Here is a 9948-nt window from a genome sequence, read left to right as displayed (position 1 = left end):
CAATATATGAATGAGTGGTTTTTGGGTCTTTGAGGGAGTCAATAGCAAATGTTATATATGACAGCTGATTCACAAAGTTTTATTTATCTCGTACACTAAAAGTTTATTTTCGTCTGCATGTATTTTTGTTGTTTTTTTCTTGCCAGCTATAGCAACATGTTTTCTAGGATTACGGGGACAAGCAGTGTTGTTTTGTGTTACTGCGGACCACGTGCTCCGTTACTCACATCACGTCAGCACGTCAGCCTCACAGCAGTGAAGAGACAGTTCTACAGTTGTCACAAGGGTGTTTCAGCTTATTGTGGTTTATTCCAATGAGTCGACAATCAAACATGGTACACTGACAACAGTGATCGGGATAAGACAATTTCCCAGGTTGACAGTGCAACTGAGGACAGACATAGTCAGACTTTAAAATTGAATATTTTAATATTTATTATTGTAGTTGTAATTTTATTTATCATTTTTTCTAACTTTTGATACTCACAAGAGTGTGAGTATTGTATGTTATCTTTTCAGGGTTCGTTTGGGACAACTTATTTGATGCGGTGACGTTTTGAAAACGCACATGGACTGTTGGGCAAATTATGTTTTGGCAGCTTATATGTTTTCAAAATGCTGAAAACAATGTTTTCAGATCGCACCTATCTAGGTGCCGTGACAGTTTTCTGGCAGCGATATTGTTTTTCAAAAAAAAAAAAAAATTTGTTACAATCACTGCACCTAGCTTATAAACAAATTATTTTAATCAGCTCATTGACAGATTGTTTAATAAGCTGTAGCTACCCTAAACAAATCTGAATTGATTTGCGATGATTTCAGGGTTCTGTATTATTTACTTATGTTCTCATTTTAGTTATGTTGCAAAAAATTTTAACTAAATAAGGACATGAATGTCATTTATCCAACAACAACTATTAATAAACTATTATGAATAAGCTGTCCCAAACAACAAGTAAGCTTATTCTAATAATCTGCATATTATTAAAATAATATGTTTATCACTAGATTATAGATAATCATCACCTGTACAAAAAAAAAAACTAAAATTATTAGATCCTCCGTTTGGGGCAGCTTATTTGGCGATTTAGGTAAACTATATTTTTACAGCTTATGCATTTTAAAAATGCTGGAATTAGTATTTTTACACCATACCTATATAAGTACGGTGACATTTTTTTTTTCTAAAAATAAAAATTTCTAATATCACCGCACCTAACTTATAACTCATGGGCCCGTCTTTTTCGTGCGGCGTTCCCCCGCTAACATTACCTGCCCCGCCCTTTTGCGTCGCGAACGTTCCCTCTCCCGCTGTCCCGCATGGAGTTTCCGAGTCTTCTCGGGAAGCCCTGCGTCTTCTTCTTCCTCGACGAACCAGGTAATCGTAACCCTCTTCTTCGATTGTTTTCAACTCTTCTCACAGTGGCTTTGATTCCGGCTCCTGACCGAAGCATTCTCGCTCTTCTTCCTCTTTGTCGCGCCTCTTAAGCCGCAGCCGCGCGATTAATCACCCATTTCTTCTTGTGGTGATAGCAGCAGCAACGCATCCTCTTTTCTTTTACAGCAGATAGCCGAAGCCCACGATTAATCCTGGCTTCGCCCCCGTGGAATGTGCACCTGTTAGAAAGAGTTCATCTGAACTCGTGAAACTCTCCCAAGTCCGAAAACTTTCCAGTTAAACCCAACCCGATTGCCTCCACTTTGCCCGAGCCTTCTCTTTTTAGGCTGTGTTTAAATAGTGATTGAATGCTATTTCTTGTACGCTGAAAATAATTTTGATTTGCTTTTAAACAGTATCCCTTTACATTGCTTGATTGATTTTTGTTATAGGTGCAACGACTGTTAGTTTAACCAGTCACACTGCTTATGAGGAAAGTTACTGAGTTTTATTTATGATGATTGTAATATTATACAATTCATATCAATCATGTCTCTACATTTAAAATATGGCTATACAGGGACCTATTTATAAGAATTATGCCATGTAATTAAAAAAGGATTCTTGCTTTGTAAACATCACATAAATTTTAAGCACCAAGTGCCATATCAATATGTCTCTACATATCACACACCTAAACTTTTATATTTAAAATAACACTTTAATACATTAGACATTTAAATTTATAACTTCTAAACTTGGTTTTCTGCACTTTCTTTATATTTGTTGGGTGTACTCTAGTGGGCTCATTTCCGATTGGTTCTCGTGATTAATAGGATCTGATTGAGTCCTTGTATGAGGAGTTTAGTGGAAGATTCTCTTAATTATATTGTTAAGCTTGCAATATGTTATAAATCAGTAAAGTGGAAGGTTTTATTAATTATATTGCTAAGCTTTGGGTTTAATTCAGTTTGTATCTAATATTGCATTTTCTTACTTTGTACTGAGTAAGACGGTGACTATCAAGTTTGCTACTCTTGAGATGCCATAAACTCGTAAGAAAAGACTTGTTTAAAGATAACAATTTGTTGTAAAAGTTGAACTTATAATCTTAAATTATTTGCAGGGTTTTGACGGACACATTTTTTATTGTTTTTGGCAACATTTTCTTAGTTTCTTTTGGAAATCACCAATCACCTGTTATCAACTCTTAACTTAATTAAAAATAATGAATACCTTCGGTTTAATTTATTCACTCTTATCCAGTAGTAGTAAATTGCCTTTAGCTGCTATATACATTCAGAGATATTTCAGTGATACACAATTCAGATTTTTTGCATGTAATTTCTATTATTAATGATAAATTTATCAACAGATTGCCTGATGGCTTTAGTTTTTGCTAGTTTACACTCCAAAGCAACTTGCAGAGAAGTATAGCAATCTTGTTTTCCTTCTTTATTGTCTGATGTTGATTGTGGTGGTTATAATAAATCACTATAAGTACAGGTGATGTGTTGTTTGTTTGTTGTACTGAGGTTTCAAGTTCTGTATTTTGTTTGGTTTTTTATTTGGTCTTCCTGTGATTTATTTGTGAGAAGTATGATAATTCTAACTAAGAATGATCAATGGAACTTCTAGGAAAGGAGCAGCCTGTCTCTCAGTGTATGGGAATGATTTTAACCCTTATTGGAGAATGATATTGCCCTTTTCCTATGCCATTGTGTCTGGTGCAATCTGATCCTGCTCAGTTTTATTTGCAAATTCACTGTAAGTCAGTCACTGTAAGTTGTTCATTTAGTGGGAATTTCAAATTTATGTTTTTAAGACATCTTTCTTATCTTTTGTGATCTAGTTTTTCTTGGAGTCATTTTGACTGGTTATTTTGTTATTTTCCAGATCTAACATGCTTAGGCTGCCCATGAGCAGCAATTATCATTTTCATAGTTTGTTCACATACTCGTTGCTTTTGTTATATTCATAGGAATTACCTTGTTGGCGCCTGACGATGTTAAAGGTAGCAATCGAGGATTTTTCAATTTTATTTCTATGCTTTTATTCTGCTTAATTCTCACTAGTTCTTGCAGGTGATGAAACGAAAGATTCTTATTCTTTAATTTCTTCATTTGCTCAAAGTATTGCTCCTGATGTAAACTGGTGATTGCTCTTCTTCTTCTTCTTTTGTTTGTTTGTTTTAAAATATATTAGATGTTGCAGACACAAATCAAAATGTTCTTTTTTTCTTTCTTGTGATGTGTTATTTTGTTATATATTCTTAAGTATAGTTTATTCATTCAATCTCTCACAGAAATCAATTCCCTTTCTAATATAGATATATTTTTGAAAGATTATATGTAAATACATAAGAATGTGTGGCAAATGTGCAAATATTTCAAACAAAAATCTTTAGCACTTTCGATGCTCACTGTGAAGTGAGTTGTGTATCTGAACTTTTATTTTGTTTTGAAATGAATTTCTGCTTCTGAAGTATCAAATATGTGGTTGGTACAATTTTGTGTTAAACTACTTTATTAAACGGGAGCAGAATGGTCATTTTTCTAGAAACACCTGCCTTAAAATTGTTTTCACACAGCTGTAACAACCAGACAACCAGCTTCGTAAAGAGAGTGTAGCTGTTCGAAAGCATTTCAACTTGTCGGAGAAAAAAGTTGATGAACTGAGAGAAGCTACCATCCTGTATCAGGATATTAAGCAGTTATACGCTAAAGTTTCTTCATTTGTTGATGACGCCTCACGCTTACGGATCTCTATCATCATCCTAATAAAAAAAAACAAAATTAGTAGAGAGGTTTGTGTTGTGGTTTATATATAAATATAAACAAGAAGAACAATCTTTGACGAAGCAAAAAATAGAACGAGAAAATTCACATCAGAAAATAGTAACACAGTGAAACACATAGATTTATGTAGTTCGGCAAATTGTTTACGTCCACAGTGTTGCAGATGATTTTACTACTTTAAGAATTTACACTAGTCGATCGTCTCGACTTACAAGAGGGATCTCTCACTTGCTCTCTGTTCTTCTCTCTCTACATCGAGATACACCGAAGAAGATAAACTTACAAGAGAAATAAACCAAAATTATCTTCTGCCACAAGCCACCAAGAAAAAGCCAAGGTAGAACAATCTTCATCTTCTTCTTTCTTCTCCCTTCTGCCGCAAGTAACTGTTCCTTACACTCATCTTCCTCTGTCCCGTGGAAGCAAAACTGCCGAAGAAGAACACAAAAAGGGTTGAGCAAAATCAGAAGGAGAGCCGTGCGATACTTCACAATACCTTTCTTCCTCTTTCAAACCACACAGGCGAAAGCAATCGATCAAAGGTAAGGAAGATGTTGTTCTGTTCGCGACTTATAACAAGCGAAGAGTTGCTTTGCTTCGCGGAAATAGGGAAGACAGGAGTGGTTACGCGAACAACAGGGAGGCGTGACGATTGGGCAAAGCTTCGCTTCGCTTCGCGAAACAAAGGAGACTGAAGCGGGAGCGGGAGCGGGAGCGGAACAGGTATTTCTTTTTTTTTTGTTCCTTGAACCGGGCTCCATACAACAAATCTCTCACTTGAAGATCGGTACATAGACTACAACGTCTTCTTCCTCAAACTAACATCCTCCACTAGCGGCGTCGCCCTTTTCTTCAAACATGAATTCTCCATCTCTGCAACTCAAAGCCTTTGTCTTTACACCATAAGACCAGCTGAAGCTGTGCACAACTTCAGTTTCTCAAGAGTAGCATTCTTAGTCAACATATCAGTAGGGTCAACATAGTCTTGCACCTCCAAACCATTTTCTGGGTTACTCTTGTATTTATTTACAACTCTCACTGCATGGGCAGTATTCTGCCTCTGCTGAAAGTCTTTTTCAACAAGTCTAGTACTGCACCTCTTACTAGACTGCCCTGCCAAAGGAGACTTCTCATCTGCGGCACTTCGCTCGACTGCTCCGCCAGAGTTCTGCTCGACTGCTCCGTCAGAGTTTCTGCTCGACCTGCTCGACTGCTAGCGTCTCGTTTGTAGGCTACAGTCGCTGCAGTGCTTGTGTGAAGCATGTTAATGGTCTCAGGACTTTCCTACACTGCCGCCCTCACCGGTGATAACCCCACCAAACCCTTCTATTCTACAGTGGTTCACAAGCGCAACTCTCTTTTCCACCTTGCAGATAGTCTGATATTCCCGCAGAAGTACCGTGATTCTTTTACATGACATGGAGATTGCAATCTCATAAAAAAAGTAGAGAAAAAGATTGGTAAACCAACAATATTCTTCTCTGATTCTGAAATTTTAACTCGTACAGAAAAACACAAATTTACACTAGTTGGAAAGTTCCAATTAGGTTGCCCTAAGATATACATTATCAGAAAGATTTTTGAAGATTTCAAACTGGTTGGAGATTGACATGTGGGTCATTTCGACGGAAGACATGTTATAATACAACTGAGCATAGAAGAAGATTACGCAAAGATTTTCTCAAAGAAATTTATCATAATCAAGGCAAATGAAATTGCTCAAATGGACTCCTAATTTTGATTCCAGTCAAGAACCCCCAATTGCCCCTATATGATTCTCATTACCTGAACTCAAACTTCAATTCTTTGACCTAACTATCTTATATGCAATTCAAACTACCCTTGGAAAACCTTTGCAGGTAGATTTACCTACAGTTCATTTCTCAAGGCCTTCTATTGCAAAAATTTTGATTGAAAGATATATTACGCTACCAAATATAGAATAAGTTAGGCTTGGCTCTACTCACAATGATTATTGGCAAAAAATTATTATGAAACAAAAACTTTATTATTGCAAGCACTGTAAGATGTTTGGACACCCGCAGGAGAAATGTTTCAGATTGCACCCACAGTTGAGAACCAATAGTCAAAGCAAAAACATGCAATTAGTGCACCCCACGTGCCTGAACGAGCTTTCAACAAACCTAATGACAACCAACCCGAGGAGGAAATCAACACAAGACAGGAGTTGGTGCCTGCCGCTGGGATTCATTGTCCTGACCATATTAAAATGGATAATATTTGAACTGAAAATCAGGATAGCCTCGCAGCTCCTATTCAGGAAGCATCAAGTGCCGAGGTGACAATTCACACTTCACATAAACTGGAATTCATCGCTACGACAATAACAACCTTTTCTCTTACTGCGGTTATAATATCTAATTAGACCGAAGATCACATGAGCCAGTCTTCAGATGAAGAATGACAGATTTACACTTCTCGGCGGAAGAAGAAGGCTGGGGGCACACTCCAACTTGGAAACTTAATGGATGATACTTTGGTTACTCCTGATAATTGCATGATTCTTCAAAGTTTGTTTTCTGGCTCTGCTCCTAAAACTAGAGGAAGAGGCGGGACTAAACTGTCTTGTCCCTAGCTACTTGTTTTCTGTATGTTTTAAATTTGTTTGTAAATTTTTATTGAGTCTATCTGTATCTTTTTGTTGGGGTCATTACTGTACTTAGTATTGTATGGGTAGGGTGCCTCTATTGGACCCTCTCATACAACCTTATATATATATATATATTGTTTGGTATATATTTAATCCCCCTACTTTTAATTGCATGATTGATTTAAGTCTCCACTCACTCTTCTTTAATTTTCAATGGAAGTGATATGAAGGTGTTTGAAAACATTCAAACCAAATTTTTTTTATTTCACATGTACGCTCTTTTGTACTTATATTTTGTGCATTTGTGTTGTTAGGCCATTTTTTGAGTTTGAGTCTTATGTTGTTGCCCTTTGCTTGACGTTTTGTGTTATATGATTTTGGTTGTGAGGACATGAATTTTGAGCTAGCCTAGTCATCGCACAGCTTAGCTTTTGCCCAACTAACTAATAATGGTCAATGGTCAACCATTGACCATTATCTCCTAAGTTGACTTGTACATCATTATTTTGGCTTGTTAGCCAACCCTTGACTTGCCACAACATTTTTCCTCAGGGCTTGCCTCTACTCTCCTTTCACCTTTCATTTAATTGTTAGTTATTTAAGTTGGCTATTGACTTCAACTAAATGCTTTGCAATGGAACCTTCTTGAAAATTCTTGGAAATTATCATGAACTTTTAAATACGTCCCATTTATTACTCCTCCCACATCTAAAGCATGGTCGGTTACCCTCTTCTTATTAACCTTTGGTTTGGCCTTTTATGTTCAAGTCTTTGTGCACCATGCTATCTCTAATAATTCCATAAGCTTTTATATTTCATTTTAGTTCTATTTCAATGCACATTCGATTTTCACATTCATCCTAAATATTGATATTAGAGCAACTGTTTTCCTTGGGAAATACTTGTTCGGTGCTAAATTTCTAAAGTATGTTATATGGCACATTGAGTTTTGCATTTTGTAAAATGATCAGACAACTTGTAATTCACTTGTAACTTTTTTGGCGCCATCGTCACTTATTGTTAGTTTTAAAAATTTCAAGTCAAATTGATTTCATTTGGTAGCCTAAAAATATTCGAGCTCTTCAACTTTTTTAGTTGTTAGAAATTATGCATTCAATGCTATTATTGTTGTCATTTGCTTGTTGTTTTGCAGTTGAAATTAAGTTGATTGTGAAGGAAGACATGGAGCTGCAGTATCATGAGCTGGGTTAAGGTTTATGAAATAATTATTTTGAAATATTAAAAATTCCTAAAATTTGTTTTTTTAAATAAATAAATTTATTTTAATATTATAAAACAAAAAAAGCACACAAACATATTTTAGAAAATATGATCTCATGCGCTAGATTATTTTAGAAATTATGTTGATGATAAATATTGTTTAAAAGCTGAAAGATAAGTTACAAATGTTAAAAGAAAAAAGTTGCGAACTTCAGTGCTAGTGTTAAAGCTAAGTCACAATGTCTGCCTATTTCAATTAGAGACCATATCCATATTTGACCAACCAACTTCTATATATAGCCATATCCAATCTCTCTACCCGAGTTTGCATTGTTACTAAAAAAAATCTATTCTTCCGTTTGAACTCTCAATTAATAGCAAATAATAAGTATCTAAGGATAATTATGGCAAGCATAGCTTTGTTGTTGGCCATATGAATCAAAATGAAAATTTGATTGAAACACCATTATAATTTGCTTAATTAACCGGTCGTGGAACTAAAAAGCCTCTTAGGATGGCATGCTTCATTTTGATCCTCTCTTAATCAAATATGGACATAATAAAGACAAAAATTCAACCAGATATATTTAGTACTAGCACTTATATTGATTTCATTAACCTGAATTGTGTGAGCAAAAAAATAGTCTGCTTAGATCATCAGAAAATGCATACTATATATATTTTAGTAGATTTATTATAATCGTTAATAGAAAAGTATGTAAAGTTTAAGGGCCCGTTTGGGGCATCTTAAAAGTGCGGGCGGCGTTTTCAAAACGCTACCGTACCGTTTAGTTTGCGTATTTCGTCAGCTTATCAGTAACCGCGTTTGAGTTTTTACACTAAACGCAGACTGCGGGCCGGACCCTGCGGCCTACCCGCGGATTGCGTTTCAAGATAAACAGTTTATCCTGAAACGCACAAACTGCCCCAAACGAACTCTAAGAGTCTATTTGGGGTGACTGCAGTTTTTTTAAAAATATGATTGTAAAGTTGTGGTGGAGTACAATTTCTTGGAAAGTTGCGGTGAGAATTATAAATATGTATTTTTTTCCATAAAATCAGACAACTTTCTTATAGCCATTACATTTAGCAGGTGAGGTTGAAAAAACAATTTCCCACTATAAAAAAATTCTAGAAAAAAGCAATAAAACATTTTTCCAAACAGAGCTGGGGTGGCGTTTGAATAAAAAAGCTGACAGAAAATTGTCCCAAATTGACCCTAAATCATCAAAATGAATTAAAGAACTTCTAAGAAACTTAATTTATATATAATATATACTAGAAATTTTTAATTTACATTATGTTGATTTTTCTTTATAACCAATATTATTTAACTTTAGGATACAAGAATATTAAGTCACTTGACTATGACCCCACTTACTCCTTAACTTTTGTTGAAATAATGAACATAATATTTAATGAATTAAAAGTTCAGTGGGATAAACAATTATAATATTAAATTCATACATACAATGGAAGCAATGCTGATCATTTGAACTAATACCACCTTTGATATTCTTCAATATATGCTTTCATAAGTACATTAATATGTAATGATATGTCTTGTGTTTGATCATTCAAGGCACTAGGAAATTGCATAATGAAATTAATTGCTTTACTTTTATTCTTATTTTTATCAATACTGATCATAGTTTTATTTGTGTCATATGATTCATCACATTTCTTAATGGTCTCTCAATTCAAAATTTGATTGTACTATCTAAACTTTTCTAGTGTCAAGAGTCAAGAATCCCTTTTGGCCTTATGAGAACTTTTGCCTCTCAACATGCAAATCATCATTTTTTATCAATGTCGGCACTAAAAAGAAGAAAGTTATGTTTGGGGGGTCGCCCGTAAGAAACTGTCGGCAGCCGAAATTGAAATCCCATCGCCCGCTTCGGAAGGACATTTTAATTTACGTATATATATATATATATATA

General features: G+C 35.2%; 1 long non-coding RNA gene across 2 annotated transcripts in view; it reads left to right on the top strand.

The window, feature by feature from the left end:
• Window positions 1-1266: 1266 nt before the first annotated feature.
• Window positions 1267-9948, top strand: part of LOC110033827 — a 24616-nt gene continuing 15934 nt past the window's right edge. For both annotated transcript variants that reach the window (XR_002294989.1, XR_002294988.1), the window contains exons 1-4: window positions 1267-1378; window positions 3017-3145; window positions 3360-3392; window positions 3463-3532. This is a non-coding gene — a long non-coding RNA (uncharacterized LOC110033827). The remainder of the gene's footprint in view (window positions 1379-3016; window positions 3146-3359; window positions 3393-3462; window positions 3533-9948) is intronic.

Source organism: Phalaenopsis equestris, unplaced genomic scaffold, assembly GCF_001263595.1.
Source record: "Phalaenopsis equestris unplaced genomic scaffold, ASM126359v1 Scaffold001303, whole genome shotgun sequence".
Lineage (NCBI taxonomy): Eukaryota > Viridiplantae > Streptophyta > Magnoliopsida > Asparagales > Orchidaceae > Phalaenopsis > Phalaenopsis equestris.
The sequence above is the reverse complement of the archived record's forward strand: the minus strand, read 5'-3'. Positions and strand labels throughout refer to the sequence as shown.